Source organism: Jaculus jaculus, chromosome 4 (genome assembly GCF_020740685.1).
Source record: "Jaculus jaculus isolate mJacJac1 chromosome 4, mJacJac1.mat.Y.cur, whole genome shotgun sequence".
NCBI lineage: Eukaryota > Metazoa > Chordata > Mammalia > Rodentia > Dipodidae > Jaculus > Jaculus jaculus.
The window spans coordinates 17,299,115-17,316,622 of NC_059105.1; the positions used below are offsets into that span (position 1 = coordinate 17,299,115).

The following is a 17,508-nucleotide window of genomic DNA, read 5'->3' on the forward strand; positions in this document are numbered from 1 at the left end:
TTGTAAAGTATTGATTTTTTTTTTCAATTTTTATTTGGGAGAGAGAGAGCAGAGCGCATGGATGCACCAGGGCCTTTTGCCAATGCAAACAAACTCCAGACACATGTGCCACTTTGTGTCTCTGGCTTTACGAGGATTCTGGAGAATTGAACCCCAGTAGGCAAGCTTTGGGAACAAGTACCTTTAACAGCAGAGCCACCTCCCCAACCCTACAAGAAAAGTTCTGATTTTATTTTGAATTGAACATTTTTTTATATATACATATAGAGAGAGAGAGTAATTTTTTTTTGTTGTTGTTGTTTTGTTTTAGAGGTAGGGTTTCACTCCAGCCCAGGCTGACCTGGAATTCACTATGGAGTCTCAGGATGGCCTTGAAGTCACAGTGATTGTCCTACCTCTGCCTCCCAAGTGCTGGGGTGAAAGGCGGGCGCCACCACTTCCAGCTTGTGTTGCTTTTAAGAGCAACACTTCGAGGGGCAGCGGGCAGAGTACTGCCTATGGCCTCTGCCTCCACTGGTTGTCACCCTGGACTCAGCCTCATATTTGGGGGACTGGGATTTCTTCCTTCCTTCTTTTCTTTCTCTATTCCTCCTCCCTGTCTTCCCTTCTTTCTCTTTCTTTCTGTAGTACTGGGGATGGAACCTAGGGCTTTGTTCATGCTAGACAAGCATTTTCACTGAGCTATATCCTCATCCATTTTTTGGGGGGGGGTAATTTTGAGAGGGGTCTTGGACTTGAATTCACTCTGTAACCCAAGCAGCTTTGAACTTTCGCCCCTCCAGCCTTCTGAGTAGCTGGGAATTACAGGCCTATACCACCAAGCCCAGCTTGATTGGATTAGTCTCATTCTGTGTGTGTGTGTGTGTGTGTGTGTGTGTGTGTGCGCTTGCGTGCACATGTGTGTGCGTGCATGCGTGCGTGTATGTTGGGGACTGAGCCTAGGGCTTTCTTCAAGCTGGATGAGTGCTCACCCCTTGAGCTTCGCCTCACCTAACTAGATTTCAATAGCCTCTAACTAGTGTTCCTGTCGAAACTCTTGTGTCCTTCAGTCTGATCTTCACACCACGGCCACAGCAACTTTAAATAAATGTGAATTACTCAAAACCATGTTAAATTTTTAGAAATCATTGTCCTTAGTAGAGACTAGTGATGGATTAGCTTCTGTGAACAAACTTGTATAGGTTCTTAATTGTCCAAAATGGAAGCAATTAAACACATTTGGATTTTCACCTATATCTTGTGCTTGCTTTTTAAAAATAAAGTGCTTGTATTTGTAAATAAATAAATAAATAAATAAAAACATCAAAGCCAGCTGGGCGTGGTGGCACCTGCCTTTAATCCCAGCACTTTCGAGGCAGAGGCAGGAGGATCACTGCGAGTTTGCGGTCACCCTGAGACTACAGAGTGAATTCCAGGTCAACTTGGGCTAGAGTGAGACCTTACCTTGAAAAACCAAAAAACCCACCACCAAAAAATAATCCTAGCATTCAGAAGGCAGATGTAGGAGGATCACCATGAGTTGGAGGCCACCCTGAGACTACAGAGTGAATTCCAGGTGAGCCTGGGCAAGAGTGAAACCTTACCTTGGTGGGGAAAAAAAAAAGTCAATGCACATCTCTTCTCTGCCCTAAATTCTACAAACAGCTCAGATAGAGTCAACACCAAAGTCCTCCTGTGGGCTTCAGGCCCTCCTCTTCTCTGGGCCTTCCGAGTGCCCCACAGGTCCTTGGTCCTGCTGCTGCCCTTCCACACCCCAGCTCTGGGGGACTCATTTATTCAGGGAGCTGCTCACTGTCTGCCTTCCTCACTCAGTGCTGTGAGGAGCACTACACAACGCTTCAAACCGCCTTTTGGTATATGTTTTGCCTTATTTGCTATTTGTCACGGGAGCAAAGACTGTTTTGCTCATTGTCACACCACTTAGTTGCTCAGCACACTGGAGGTGTTCAACTATCAAGAACATGGGCTGGAGAGATGGCTCAGCAATTAAGGCATTTATTTGCCTGCCAAGCCTAACCACCAGAGTTCGATGCCCAGTACCCACATAAAGCTAGATGCACAAAGTGGGACATTCATCTGGAGGTCATTTGCAGCAGCTGGAGACCCTGGCGCACCCATTCTCTCTCTTCTATCTGTATCTCTGCTTGCAAATATGTTAAAAAAAAATTAGCCAAGCGTGGTGGTGTACTCCTTTAATCCCAGCACTCGGGAGACAGAGGTAGGAGGATCGCCGTGAGTTTGAAGCCACCCTGAGACTACATAGTAAATTCCAGGTCAGCCTTGGCTAAAGCAAGACCCTACCTCGAAAAACCAATATGTATACATATCTAAAATATATGGAAATATGTAAGTCAACAGTGACCTGGCATAGCTCAAGGATACTACTAAATGGTGGAGCTGGGATTCGTTTATAATTTACAGCGTTTTGTTATGTAGACATAGTTCTGGGCTGGTCTAGTACTCTGTAGCCCAAGGTGGCCTAGAATTCCTCACAATCCCGGTCGCAAGCTCCCGAGGGCGGGGATTCCAGGCGTGCACCACCACACCTGACTCTGGAGCTGGGATCTCCTGCACATTCCCATCATCTCTTCACTGTCAGGGCATGCTGAAATGAAGTTACAAGTCCCTTGTAAGTGTGCACAAAGTTGGCTGCACAGTCCTCACGAGCTGAGGAACTGGGCGCGTTGTTTCTCCAGGAAGAGTGCACAGCCGCCGAGGGCCGGGAGTGGGGTGGGGGCTGAGGATCACACCTAAGAGTCCCACGAGGAAGAGGGGCTCACGCTGGGCTTCTGCTTTTTCTCCTGGGTTTGCAACACTTGCAGCTCCAGCGACCCAAGGCGGCTCCTCACGCGGAGTCCGCCCAGCCGCCCGGGGGCGCCCGAGGCCTAGAGAGGGCGTTGCGGCGCCACCCGACGTCGCGCCTTCGGCGGCTGCGCAGTGCGCGCCCATCAAAGCCGGGCTCAGGCCGGAGCTGGGCGCGGGGCGCCGGGAGCTGTGCGGCCTGACGGACTCGGAGACTTGAAGAAAGAAGGCAGAAGGCGGCGCGCCGGGCCTAAGAGGCAACCGCCGCAGCCCGACACGGTGCAGCAGGGAGGCGGCCACTGCGGGACGCCCTGGGCCACCGCCCGCGCAGCCGCCGCCGCCGGAGCCCGTGGCCGGGAGCAGAAGCGGGCGGAAGACAACGGAGGGCTTGAGCGTCCGCGCCGCGGGGACCGAGCGAGCAGCCCGAGCCGGCGGCGGCGGCGGCGGCGGCCGAGGACGGGGACGGGGACGGCGACGACGCGGAGAGGGAGCCGCCCGGCCCAAGCCCGTGAGTAACACCCCCCCCCCGGCCCCCCGCCCTCTCACCCCTGCACGAGACGGGGACACCCGCCCGGCTTCCGACCGGGCCCCGGTGCCCGTCCCCTCCATTTTCCCGAGGCTGGCGGCGGGAGCGGCCCCCCGGCCCTGTTCGCCTCAGCCCCTCGGCCGGCGCCGGGCGCTCGGGGCCTGCGGGGCTCTACCGCCCAGCTAGTCGGCGGCGGCTGAGACGGTGCGTCCCGGAGCCAGCGTGGAGAGAGCGGGCAAATGCTGGCCCGGTCCGCACTGTCACTCCCACCGCGCCCGGCACCGCGCGCCGCCCGCCCCGCGCCGGCTTCCTGCTCGCGAAGGGGCCCAGATGCTGTCTGTCTCCGCGCTGCTCGTCTCATGCAAATGTCTAACCGATCTCGGGCTAGGCACGGCGTGCTCGGCGCGTTCCCCGACTTCGGTTGAAGCCATCCGAAGCGCTGGCTGCGTGCCGGCGCCCTGAGTCCGCCCCACGCGCCCCGAGGCTCCGAGGTGAACGGGAGTGGCGTGGCGGGAGGTTGGGGACAGCCTCGTGGTCCCGTCGCCCCGAGGATCCGACGCTCTGATCGAGGGAGATGAGACGGGGGTACACCGAGGACCGCGGTACCCGGAAGGAGGGGCTGCCCGAGTCCTGTGAAGGAAGCCACGGGGTGCTGGGAAAGCTTGCTCTGGTCGCTTGCTGCAGGTTCCGTGGGCGACGCTGGGCTTTGGACGGGCTTCTTGAAAGCTCTCCCCACCTTTGGGATTTGGGGGAGGGTGCTCACGCCCATGCGTTGGACGTGGAGGGCTCAGCAAAGGTACCAAGAGCATGTAGTTTGGAAATGGTTGATAAATCAGTTGGCGAGGGCCGTGATGGGTTGAGATAGGCTGAAAGAGGCACTAGGGGCCACCTCTTTGAATGCTGTAGAAGAACTGTTGGAGCTACGTTCCAAGGGAAACTTAGAGCTCATTTCTCAGTGACTCATGAGCCCGGAAATGTATGCTAGGGCATATTAAAGGCGCTCTTGTGAAAGACAGGAGAGGAGGAGGCCGCAGTCTGGAGTTGACATTGTCCCTTGAACATAATGCTTTGAGGTGATCGATTTTGACAGCTTCCCGGATACTCCAGTAAATCCACGTCCAGTCCAGGCATGGTACCTTTTAGCAGACAACCTTCATTAAATGTGAGCCTCTTAAGAGGTTATAAAGAAGTGTATAAAAAATGTTCATCTGCACACACAAGGCGTTTCTGTTGATGAGTTCTCTCAAATGCATCAGAACTTCTCCCAACAGTATTAGCTGTTTACACTTTGGGGTTATAGTCTACACTGATGACTATTATAAGCTATTATAAACACTCTGTACATAGAAAGTTGGACGTGGACCTTTTTAATCTAGAAAGGTAAACGTTTCACTAGTTTTTAGCTTGAAAATATTGGAGAGTCAGACATGAGTATATAGCTCCATTTCCTATGTTTTTTGAAATTACTAGCAAATAATTATTAGCTGTGTTTGAAGTTTACAATACGTGATGTGTGGAAGCAGTTTTGGACGCCTATATTGGTTTTGTAAGAACTTGAATGTACATGAATACCAACTTTTTTTAGTTATAAAATGCTTCTCAGAGAAAGACATGATACTCCTAAAATGTAGAAGGTACTGGAGATTATCTTTTAACTCTTACTACATAGATTTGGTCACTGGTAGCATTTTTGTATATTTCTTTTCCAGTCTTCATCTTTTTCTGTGTTTATTTTCTTTACATAAAGAGATATGTTGTAGGCATTTATCTATCTTTTTAAAATATTTTAATTATCTGTTTGAGAGAGAGAAAGCCCGTGCACGTGCCAGGGCCTCCAGCCACTGCAAACAAAGTGCAATGCATGCTCCCCCTTGTGCATCTGGCTTACGTGGGTCCTGGGGAATCAAACCTTTGGCTTTGTAGGCAAATGTCTTAACCACTAAGTCATCTCTCCAGCCCACATTTATCTATTTTATTGTTTGGCACTTTGAGGTTTTGGAACAAAGTCTCACTTGCACACCATGCCCAGTGGAAAATCTTAAATGTGGACCCCACCCTACCCCCACGGTTGCATTGTTATTTAAAGGCTTTTGTTTGAAGTGTATTGCTTAACTTCTCTATGAGATTTAAATCCTGTTGCTTATTTGGTTTTTTACTTGGTGGAATAAAATGCATGTGACATGAAGCACATAGAAGTTCATGTCTGCTACATGAACAGAACAGGTGGACTTTTATCTTAAAGTTGTTTTTTTATATATATAAATATTTATTAGAGAGAGAGAAGCAGATAAGAGAGAATGGGCACACCAGGGCCTCCAGCCCTGCCAATTAACTCCAGATATATGCACCACCTTGTGCATCTGGCTTATGTGGGTCCTGGGGAATTGAATCTGGGTCCTTTGGCTTTGCAGGCAAGTGTCTTAACCACTAAGCCATCTCTCCAGCCCACAGATGCACTTAAAGGTGTTTTGAAAAGATGACTTTCATGGCTGGTATACTGTCTCCCATACACTGAAATACAGTGCCCTTTCCCACCTAGCCCTCTATTCCACCACTAAAAATAGTCTCCATATTAGGCTGTTCACATAGGTTAACTATTACAGCCCCCCCCCTTTCATTTTAAGTATTTTTTAGTTTTTATTTTATTTAGAGGGAAGAGAGACAGACACAGAGAATGGGCAAGCTAGAACCTCTAGCTGCTTGCTGCAAACGAACTCCAGATGCCACATGTCTCTAGCCCTTAAATATGTTTTTTTTTTAAATATTTTATTTATTTATTTTTTTGAGAGTGACAGAGACAGAGAGAAAGACAGATAGAGGGAGAGAGAGAGAGAATGGGCGCGCCAGGGCTTCCAGCCTCAGCAAACGAACTCCAGACGCGTGCGCCCCCTTGTGCATCTGGCTAACGTGGGACCTGGGGAACCGAGCCTCGAACCGGGGTCCTTAGGCTTCACAGGCGAGCGCCTAACCGCTAAGCCATCTCTCCAGCCCCCTTAAATATGTTTTAATCATGACATCACAAAGATTCAGGTTGGGTAAATTTTTTTGTAGTTGTTTTTGTTTTTCATGGCTAACATGGAATTCACTATGTAGTCTTAGGGTGGACTTGAACTCACGGTGATCCTTCTACCTCTGCCTTACAAATGCTAGAATAAAGGCATGTGCCACCACACCAAGCCCAAGTATATATATATATTTTTAATATTTTATTTTTCCTTATTTATTTGAGTGAGAAAGAGGTAGAGAGAGAGAGAATGGGCATGCCAGGGCCTGTAGCCATTGCAAATGAACTCCAGATGCATGCACACCCTTGTGCATCTGGCTTAAGTGGGTTCTGGGGAATGGAACCTGGATCCTTTGGCTTTGCAAGCAAGCACCTTAAGTAAACCATTTCTCTATTCTTCTTTAGAAAAAATATTTATTTATTTGAGAAAGAAAAAGGTAGAGAGAGAGAGAGAATGGCACACCAGGGCCTCTAGCCACTGCAAACGAACACCAGACACATGTTACCTTGTGCAGCTGCTTACATGGGGATTGGGAAATTGAACCTGGGTCCTTAGACTTTGCAGGCAAGTGCCTTAACTGCTGAACTATCTCTCCAGCCATGCTTTTTTTTTTTTTTTTTTTTTGATGTAGGGTCTCCCTTTAGCCTAGGCTGAGCTGGAATTCCTAATGTAGTCTCAGGCTGGCCTCGAACTCATGGCAATACTGATCCTCCTACCTCTGCCTCCTGAGTGCTGGCATTAAAGGCATGAACCACTATACCTGGCTTCGGGTTCATTTTAATTCGTTTTAATTTTGTGTATACCTCTGTGATTTTGTTTGTTTAATAATAATAATATTAATAATAATTATTATTATTATTGTTTTGAGAGACAGAGAGGCAGATAGAGAGAATTGACGGGCCAGGGCCTTCAGCTTCTCCAAAAGAACTCCAGACACATGCACCACATTGTGCAGCTGGCTAACATGGGTTCTGGGTCCTTTGGCTTTGCAGGCAAGCACCTTAACCGCTAAGTTATCTCTCCAGCCCACCTGTGGTGGTTTGATTCAGGTGTTCCCCATAAACTTAGGTGTTCTGACTGCTAGGTTCCCAGCTGATAGAAATTTGGGAATTAATGCTGAGGCGGTGTATTGTTGGGGGCGGGCATATGGATATTATAGCCAGTGTCCTCATGCCAGTGTTTGGCACAGTCTCCTGTTGCTAATGTCTACCTTATGTAGGCTAGGAGGTGATGTCCACCCTCTTCTCATGTCATTGTTTTCACCCTGCCATCATGGAGCTTCCCCTCGAGTATGTAAACCAAAATAAACTTTTCCCCCCATAAGCTGCTCTTGGTTTGTTGGTTTCTGCCAGCAATACCTGACTACTCCACCACCACCCCTGTGTTTTACATAAGAAGGAATGTCATAGTGGTATGGATAGTGGCCAAACTTTGGTCAGTAAAACTTTGCCAGCAAAATTTTGTCAGGTGTTAAATTGTTTTTAATTTAATTTAATTGTGTTTATTTTTTTGGTTTTTCAAGGTAGGGTTTCATTCTGGCCCAAGCTGACCTGGAATTCACTAGGGAGGCTCAGGGTGGCCTGGAACTCACAGCAGTCATTCTGCCTCTGCCTCCCAAGTGCTGGGTTATTTTATTTTTTAAATTTATTATTAATTGTTATTGTTATTATTATTATTAGTTATTTTTTATTTTGTTGGTTTTTCAAGGTAGGGTCTCACTCTAGCCCAGGCTGACCTGGAATTCACTATGAAGTCTCAGAGTGGCCTCAAACTCATGGCAGTCCTCCTACCTCTGCCTCCCAAGTGCTGGGATTAAAGGTGTGCGCCACCACACCTGGCTTAATTTTATCTTTTTTTAAAAAATATTTTTATTTATTTATTTGAGAGTGACAGACAGAGAAAGAGGCAGATAGAGAAAAGGAGAGAGAATGGGCGCACCAGGACCTCCAGCCACTGCAAACGAATTCGAGATGCGTGCGCCCCCTTGTGCATCTGTGGGTCCTGGGGAGTCAAGCCTTGAACTGGGGTCCTTAGGCTTCACAGGCAAATGCTTAACCGCTAAGCCATCTCTCCAGCCCTAATTTTATCTTTTTAATGTTTTGGTTTTCTTTATTTGAGAGAGAGAAACAGGCAAGGGGAGGGAGGAAGAATGAGAATGAATGAATGGGTGCACACCTGTGCATCTGGCTTACGGGGCTCCTAGAGAATCAAACCTGGGTCCTTTGGCTTTGCAGGCCACTAAGCCATTTCCAGCCCTCAGGTGATAAATCTTTAGGAAAGATAAATCCATGTGAACTTCTGGGCTAGATTACTTTGGACTTGTTTTTGTTATTTAATTGTTAAGGTGTGAAGATAATGAATTTGTATGAATGCAGTTCAAGCCATGTTTGGCTTTTATTGAACAAAAGACTGGTCCTAGGGTCTTTATTTAAAAAGGAATTGAGCTGTGTGAGGCTTCTTTCTTAACTTGGGTCCATGTATGTATCCTGGGCTGGCCTCAAGTTCATGATGTTCCCCTGCTTTAACTTCTTCTGGGTGCTTGGGGATTATAGGAATGTGGCACCATAGCCTGTGTGTTAACTAAGAAACTTAACTGCTCTTATCAGGAATATGGAGTAGGGGAAACAAATTAAGGCAAATACTTGCACTAACATCATTTGTAGATCTCTCTGAAGGTGGTGCATGTTCTGCTTCTGCTTCTCAGACTCTCCAAAGATTTGGGGAAGTTTCTGAGGTGTGGGTGGCAGAGCATGGACCAGGGTGAACAGTTTATTGCTATCAGCACTGTGTATGTGTGCAATCCTCCAATTTGCCATTTTTAATCTTAGGGAGCTTCTTAGTCTTGCTGTGAGTTTATAACGATTCTCTTGAAGGGCTAAGGACGATAGACTTGTGGTTGGTCGAAAGCAGCTGTGAAGCTAAACCGTCAGGGTAAAGGAGAATGGCATGCAGAGAATTGTGGGAGGTTAGTCAGGTGTGAAGTGGCCCAAAGGAGGGAGTAAAGCCTGTCCAAAGCATTTATTCTGGCTGTGCCCAGCACGTACTCACTCCTTAATAGATATTCTAGCTGAGACCTTGACACTCAGACCAGAATATGATATTTTAATTTGGAGGTTTAGGCTTGCCACCTGTCCTTGTTGGTTTTTCCTGAGGCAAAGTCTACTGTAGCCCCAGGCTGACCTTGAACTCAGGGAGATCCTCCTACCTTAGCCTCTACCGCATCCAGCTTGGTTTTTATTGTATTTTATTGTTTTGATTTTTTGAGGTAGTGTCTCAACTCTAGCCTAGGTTGACCTGGAATTCACTATGTAGTCTCAGGCTGGCCTCGAACTCATGGTGATCCTCCTACTTCTGCTTCCCGAGTGATGGGATTAAAGGCGTGTGCCACTATGCCTGGCCTTATTTTATTTTTTTAATTTTATTCATTTATTAGACAGAGAATAGGCATGCCAGGGCCTCTAGCCACTGCAAACGAACTCCAGACGCATGCGTCACCTTGTGCATCTGGTTTATGTGGGTCCTGGGGAATTGAACCTGGGTCATTTGGCTTTGCAATAACCACTGAGCCATTCCTCCAGCCCCAGCTTGCTTGTTTTTTTTTTTTTTTAAAGAAAGACTGGGTCTTATTGTATGACAGACAGGCTGGTCTTTCAGCTCAATATGCAGCTCGGTCTAACTTGGAACAGTCATCTTTCTGCCTCAGCCTCCCAAGACTGGCACACAGGCGTGCCCCAGGACATCATACTTTATATGTGCATTTTCATACACGTATTGCAGCCAGAAGACCTGGTTAATCAACATTTAGTGGTAGCCTGTTTTACAGGGGAATTATTTCTTAGGAGCATTATCCAGTGGATATATTGTTGAGGACCAAGGAAGTCTAGTAATGTTGAAGCATCACAACTCCAAATATTTTTTAAAAATATTTTATTTTACTTATTTAATGGGGACGGGGAGAAGAGGCAGCTAGAGAGAATGGGTGCACCAGGGCCTCCAGCCACTGCAAATGAGCTCCAGATGCATGTGCCACCTTGTGCATCTGGCTTACATGGGTACTGGGGAATTGAACCTGGGTCATTAGGCTTCACAGGCAAGCACCTTAACTGCTAAGCATCACTCCAGCCCAACCCTTTGAATAATTTTAATAAAATGTGAGAAACAAAGCTTACGTTTTGTAGCATGATCTTAATTAAGTTGCAGCTTTATAATCTTGTTTAATGGACTATAATTTGTTCTTTAACAGGGTACTGTTAATGTGTTAGTCACTGTTCTTCCTTCATTGATCAAATGTCATCTGTATTAAGGTACGAGGGAAAATAGTATGAACCGGTTTTGTTTGCATGTCTACTGAAAGGCCTGCTCTTGAACCTCTAGGATTTGGTTGGCGGGATAATCTAGTGCAGCAACGCATAGGCATAGCGGGACCACCTACATTTGTATCCTCATCTCTCCTTTAGCGGGTTTTGTCACGCCCTGGCAAGTTCCTTAACTTCTTTGTAGTTGAGATGCCTTAGATAGCGATCATAGGACAACATCGTGAGAGGATTGGGGGTTAAATGAGTTTCTATATCTAATGTGTGTAGAATGGTGCCTGGCACAGCTTATTAGCTACAGGACCAGTTCTCAAGCTGATTCTCTTCATTCTTCTTCCCCTAGTTTAATTGAGTGAAAATTTATACTCTATGCAAGCAGTGCTTTGAATCTTTTCATTGACAGATTGCATTCATTGTATATTAAGTACTCCTTGACAAATAACACATAATCTTTTTGTGCCTGCTTTAATAATGTAATCATGATATTTGTCAAGATGGCTATATGAAGTTAAAAGTTATTTAGGGGGAGCCGGGCATGGTGGCGCACACCTTTTAATCCCAGCCCTCAGGAGGCAGAGGTAGGAGGATCGCTGTGAGTTTGAGGCCACCCTGAGGCTACATAGTGAATTCCAGGTCAGCCTGAGCTAGAGTGAAACCCTACCTTGAAAAACAAAAAACAGGGCTGGAGAGATGGCTTAGCGGTTAAGCGCTTGCCTGTGAAGCCTAAGGACCCCGGTTCGAGGCTCGGTTCTCCAGGTCCCACGTTAGCCAGATGCACAAGGGGGTGCACGCGTCTGGAGTTCGTTTGCAGAGGCTGGAAGCCCTGGCACGCCCATTCTCTCTCTCTCCCTCTATCTGTCTTTCTCTCTGTGTCTGTCGCTCTCAAATAAATAAATAAATAAATAAATAATATTTAAAAAAAAACAAAAAACAAAAACAAACAAACAAAAGTTTTTTAGGGGGCTGGAGAGATTTCTCAGTGGTTAAGACCTGGTTTAGTTTTCCAGTACCCACATAAAGCCAGATGCATAGTGACCCATACATCTGGAGTTCATTTGCAGTGGCTAGAGGTCCTAGTATATCTGTTTTGTCTGTCTCTCTCTGCTTGCAAATAAATATTTGAATATTTGGTTTGTTTGTTTGGTTTTTTTTTTTTTTTCTTTTTTCCGAGGTAGGGTCTCACTCTAGTCCATGCTGACCTGGAATATTCACTATGTAGTCTCAGGGTGGCCTTGAACTCACAATCCTCCTACCTCTGCCTCCCAAGTGCTGGGATTAAAGGCATGTGCCACCCACACCTGGCTAAATAAGAACATTTTTTTAAGCTTTTTTGCTATGTGTACGTGTATAGTTTGTGTGCATGTGTGTTCTTATGTGTATTAGCACGTGTGTAGGTGCTTGTGCCTATGTATGTGTGGAGGCTAGTGATGAATGTTTAGTGTCCTCAGTAGGTCTCTACCTTATTTGTTCAGACAGGGTCTCACCGAGCCTAGAAGGTCATGTACTAACTAGCCATTAAGCCCTAGGAATCTGCCATCTCTGCTTCTCCAGAGCTGGGATTACAGGTATGTACCACCATGTCCAGCACTTTAGTGGGTTCTAGGGATCCAAACTAATCTCCTCACACTTTTTATGGCAAGTACTTTACCCACTGTGCCATCTCCTCAGCCCCCAAAGATAAAATAGACCAAAAAAAAAAAAAAATGAAGAGAGTTGAATAAAAGTACTAGATCAGCTGGGAGAATAAATGCCCACATGGGTACCATTCCATGTTGGACAGATCTCTGTGGCAGGTGGTAGTGCACCATTATTACATATAGGTGGGCCACTAAGAGTGCTTGCCCAAGCTCATACAAAGACTGCATAGTTGAGCCAGAATCAGAGCGCAGGCTTGCCTCACTCAAATGGAGGAGAGCATTACTTGGATGTCAGAAATGGTCTTCCTCTATAAGGTCTTGGTTCTTGGGTAGCATTTCTGATTTTAGAATGAAGGCTTATAAAGAAAGCCTACTGAGGATTTTAATAGGTTTCCAAACAGTAACCACATGGTATAGTCTAAAATGAGATGGTTTGTTATAAGTGCTTGAGTCTTACAGAGTCATAGTTGATTAGTGGTTATAGCTTAGTAGTCCAGAAGGTGGCATTTATTTTTCACATTAGTTTTGTTGGGAGGATGCGAGGCTATGGTGGGGAATTGGCTGGGCGATGAGTAATCATGTTGTCACTGTGGACAAATAACTCCACCTCTCTGGGCTTTAAACCCCTCAAATCTTTCTTGCTTTTATTTTCCATGACTATATGTGTTTGGGGTGTATTGGTCCATTTCTCCTCTACTAGCTACCTCTGATTTTTCTTGTGGTCTTGAAGTTTTTATTGTTTTGTATTTAATTTAATTTACTTATTTGAGAGAGATGGGGGAGGGGGAGAGGGAGAGAATGGGTGTGCCAGGCCTCCAGCTGCCACTAACAAACTCTAGATACATGCTCCACCTTGTGCATCTGGCTTAAGTGGGTCCTGGGGAATCAAACCTTTGGCTTTGCAGGCTAGCCCTTAACTGCTAAGCCATCTCTCCAGCCCTGGAGTTTGTTTCTTTATGAGAGCTTTACGGCCTGTGGCTGCACTTGAATATTTTTTTCTCCCAGTTGGTCGGTTGCCTGGAGTTAATTTCACAGCACTGACGTTCTCTGCATAGGGTAAGGGGAACAACATAGATGTGCATTTTCTATTCTACCTTTGTACTTAGGAGTAGTATGAATTAAGAACTGAATGTTATATGGTTGTAAAGTATAATTTAGTAAGTCAGATAATGATTAACAAATCCTCAACCTCACATGAGTTTCATTGTCACAGTTGTGATGTGAACTTCTGTGAGCTGTTTGGGTGAAGGAAAAACATTAACCAAAGGCAATGGGAGTAAGGATCAAATTTAGAGACACAAGAACAGTCCTGAGGCAGTTAATTTGGCTGTAACAACTGCCGATCCTCGAACTGCATAAAGGTCATGTGCTAGCTTAGATCTTGTCCTTGCCCCCTACCACCATGAGGTTGCTAACTACCACTGTGTTCATAGCTCCTCACCCTACCTCAGAGGGCACTCACTGTATGGTCTCAGGCTGGCCTTGAACTCACTGTGATTCCTCCTACGTGTGCCTCCAGAGTGCTGGGATTAAAGGTGTACGTCACGACTAGCACACCAGCACCTCAGGCCACTGCAGATGAGCTCCAGACACATGTGCCGCTTTGTGCATCTGGCTTTATATGGTACCAGGTACTCAGGTTGTTAGGCTTCGTGGGCAAATGCCTTAGCCACTGGGCCGTATCGCCAGCTCCTCATAACTTTTGTCTGTTTGCTGTAATATTCTAAGTGCATGGCCTCAAGAAGTCTCATCTAAACTTCTTTGATGGGATATGACCAGCTATTTCATATGGATTCTCCAACTGACAGGGAGGAACTTAGATCTTTGAGTTTTCATCCCTCTATTTACAGTATGGTTTTATCCTTCTGTTCAGCTGTTTGTTGGTTGTGAGTTATACGTATGCAAGTTTTGTCTAGATTGTCATTTGATTTTGTTTAACTTAGTAAGATTTTTCTTCTTTTTGTTTCTTCGAGGTAGGGTCTCACTCTAGCCCAGGCTGACCTGGGATTCACTATGGAGTCTCAGGGTGGCCTGGAACTCACGGCAATCTTCCTACCTCTGCCTCCCAAGAGCTGGGATTAAAGGTGTGTGCCACCACGCCCGGCAAATTTAAAAAGCTTTTTAAGCCTGATGTGGTGGCTCACACTTTTAATCCCAGCATCTGGGAGGTTGAGTCAGGAGGATAGCCCTGAAAAAAAGTTGGGTGTGTATGTGTGTGTACATGTGCACACAGTTTGCTATAGCCCAGGCTGTCCTTAAACTCAGTAATCCTCCTACGTTTTCCTCCCAAGTGCTAGAAGGTTTATAGGCAGGAGCTGACATGCCTGTCTTAGGGGGAAATGTTACTTTTTCATAAGTAGCCTAACACACATACCCTTAAAATTGATAAATAAATTTCATGAAACAATTTTTGTTGTTTTGTTTCATCTTTCAAGTTAGGGTCTCACCGTAGCTCAGGCTGACCAGGAATTCACTATGTAGTCTCTGGGTGGCCTCGAACTCATGGTGATCCTACCTCTGCCTCCCAAGGTCTAGGATTAAAGGCATGCACCACCACATCTGGCTCATGAAACAGTTTTTTTTTTTTTTTAATTTTCTTTCACTTTTTTATGAAACAGTTTTTAAACCTCACTATGTTTGGTGGTTTCTAATCTCCGTTTGTTAAGGCTTGTTAAGAGCTGATGGAAATAATTCACCATGCAATTTTAGATATGAAGGTTACATGAATTTATGAACTCATAAGATGTTAGAATGAGAAAATGCCATATGGATTGTTTTGTAAGTGATAAAGCTTCAAAACAGTTCATTGTTGATGAGGCAGTACGAAAGTGCTCTAGCCATTGAGCTCTGAATTTAAGTCCTACTTATGTTGCTAGGGATGATACTTAACACCCAGTTTTCCTAAATGTTCTCATCTGTAAAATAGTACGAGTGGAATGCTAGTACCTGTCAAGAAGTTGAAGAGATGCAATGAGAATGCCATGCATAGTGTGTCTGATGTGCTCCAAGGGCTTAGGACAAGTAAGTGCGCGTGAGGACTGGCATTCTCACATATGTACCATATGTACATTGGAAAGTATTCCATGACCTTGAAATTGTTATACCTACCCTGCCATGAATCCGGGCGCTTGATCTGTACATAGATCTATCATTGTTGTGGTGCCAGCTCTCTGAAATAAGTTTCAAATTAGCCAAAAGGGCATATTTAAATTATTTACCTCATAGTTAATGAGCTATGTAGCCAAGGTGGCCTTGAATGCTTTTTTTTTTTCCCCCCTCTGAGGTAGGGTCTCACTAGCTCAGGCTGACCTGGAATTCACTATGTAGTCTCAGGATGTCCTTGAGCTCACAGAGATCCTCCTACCTCTGCCTGCCAGGATTAAAGGTGTGTGCCACTGCGCCCAGCTGGCCTGAACCCTTGATTCTTCTGCCTCCACCTCCTAAATGACCACACCTGGTCTTCCTAGTTTGTTGTTCTTTTATCCTTGATATTTTCTACTAATTGGGTACTTATTTTTGTGTCCTGACCTAAGAAAGGAGACACTTAGTGGAGATTAACAATCATGGAAGCCAAATCCCCTATGGCCTTAAACTTAGCTGACCATTTCATATATTATTGTCACCTACTGACACATTGGCGTTTTCTAGTCCTAAATATCTTTAGTGTGACTAAATGCTAAAATAAGAGGTTCTAGATGGCATCATTGACACATGCTTATTCATAATAAAAGTGTCCCAAGACTTCTGTACAAGTGTAAGCAGGCAGAAGAATGAGGAACTGCCAACATCGATGCACATGTCAGCTGCTGGTACATTGGCAAGACCTCAGAGATACTTAGTTCATTTAAATCTGTAAGAACCTTATTTTCATCTTTGTATTTTCAAGTGTTAGCGAGTGGGCAGAAGCTAACTAACCAATCCGAAACTACACACCTAGAAAAGTGTCCTGATGCAGAGCGTGTGTGTAAGCCTGCCGTCCTTGGCTGCCTCTACTGCAGACACTAGATTGTAGAGTCATTCTGTTGCCTTTGCTTTTTTTTTTTTTTTTGAGTGAGGGTTTCACCTGGAACTCATTGTGTAGTCTCAGACTGGCTTCAAACTCATGGCAGTTCTACTACCTCTGCCTCTCTAGTGCTGGGATTAAAGGTGTGTGCTACATGCCCAGTTTAGAATTATCCTGCAAAAGGTAAATTTGACAAATCACAGACTGATGAAGAGACCTTAGCTAGGTGTTAATTTTCCAGAAGCCCCTGTCCATTTATTGTTCCCTTTCCTGTAGGATTCTAAGTGAAATTATCTGAAAAAGATAGTTTAAGTTGGAATACTTTCTAGGACTTGAAAACCAACTTGAGGTTTTTTGCAAGATAAATTTACTTGTGTTTATTTATTTTTAAATATTTTATTTATTTGAGAGAAAGGCAGATACAGAGAATGGTTGCACCAGGGCCTTTAGCCACTGTAAACGAACTCCAGATGTATGCTCCCCCTTGTGCATCTGGCTTTCATTGGTCCTGGGGAATTGAAGCGGGGTTCTTAGGCTTCACAGGCAAAGATCTTACCACTAAGCCATCTCACCAGCCCTGCTTGTGTTGTTTTTTTTATTAGAATATAGTTATGAGCTGTCTAGTATAGCTTCTGTAAACTGTACACGGGAAATTAGTCAATAAGGGGGCCCTACATCCTGTCCCTTCCTTCACAAGTAGGTGAGAAGGAACTGGGAGCTGGTGTGGGCACACACAGTTACAATCATCCCTGTTCTTTGGGTTTATTCATAGTCCATTTGTTTGTGCAGTGCTACTTTTGCTCTTGTTTGGAGTATGTGGGAAAGCTGAATCGATGGGAAAAGCTCCCCTTCCCCTTCCTCAAAGTATTCAGAAGGAGCTGGTGTGGGAGAGCATGCCTTTAATCTCAGCCTTTGGGAGGCCACCCTGAGACAACATAGTAAAATCCAGGTCAGCCTGAGCTAGAGTGAGACTCTACCTCAAAAAAACAAAAACAGGGCTGGAGAGATGGCTTAGCGGTTAAGCGCTTGCCTGTGAAGCCTAAGGACCCGGGTTCGAGGCTCGGTTCCCCAGGTCCCACGTTAGCCAGATGCACAAGGGGGCGCACGCGTCTGGAGTTCGTTTGCAGAGGCTGGAAGCCCTGGTGCACCCATTCTCTCTCTCCCCCTCTATCTGTCTTTCTCTCTGTGTCTGTCTCTCTCAAATAAATAAAAAATTTAAAAA

At 45.6% G+C, this 17,508-nt stretch overlaps 1 protein-coding gene across 1 annotated transcript in view; it reads left to right on the top strand.

Annotated features, from left to right (window-relative positions):
* The first annotated feature begins 3,247 nt into the window (after nucleotides 1-3,247).
* Nucleotides 3,248-17,508, top strand: part of Cab39 (calcium binding protein 39) — an 89,617-nt gene continuing 75,356 nt past the window's right edge. Inside the window, exon 1 of the mRNA XM_045147592.1 lies at nucleotides 3,248-3,310. The gene's annotated coding sequence lies outside the window, so the exon portion shown is untranslated. The remainder of the gene's footprint in view (nucleotides 3,311-17,508) is intronic.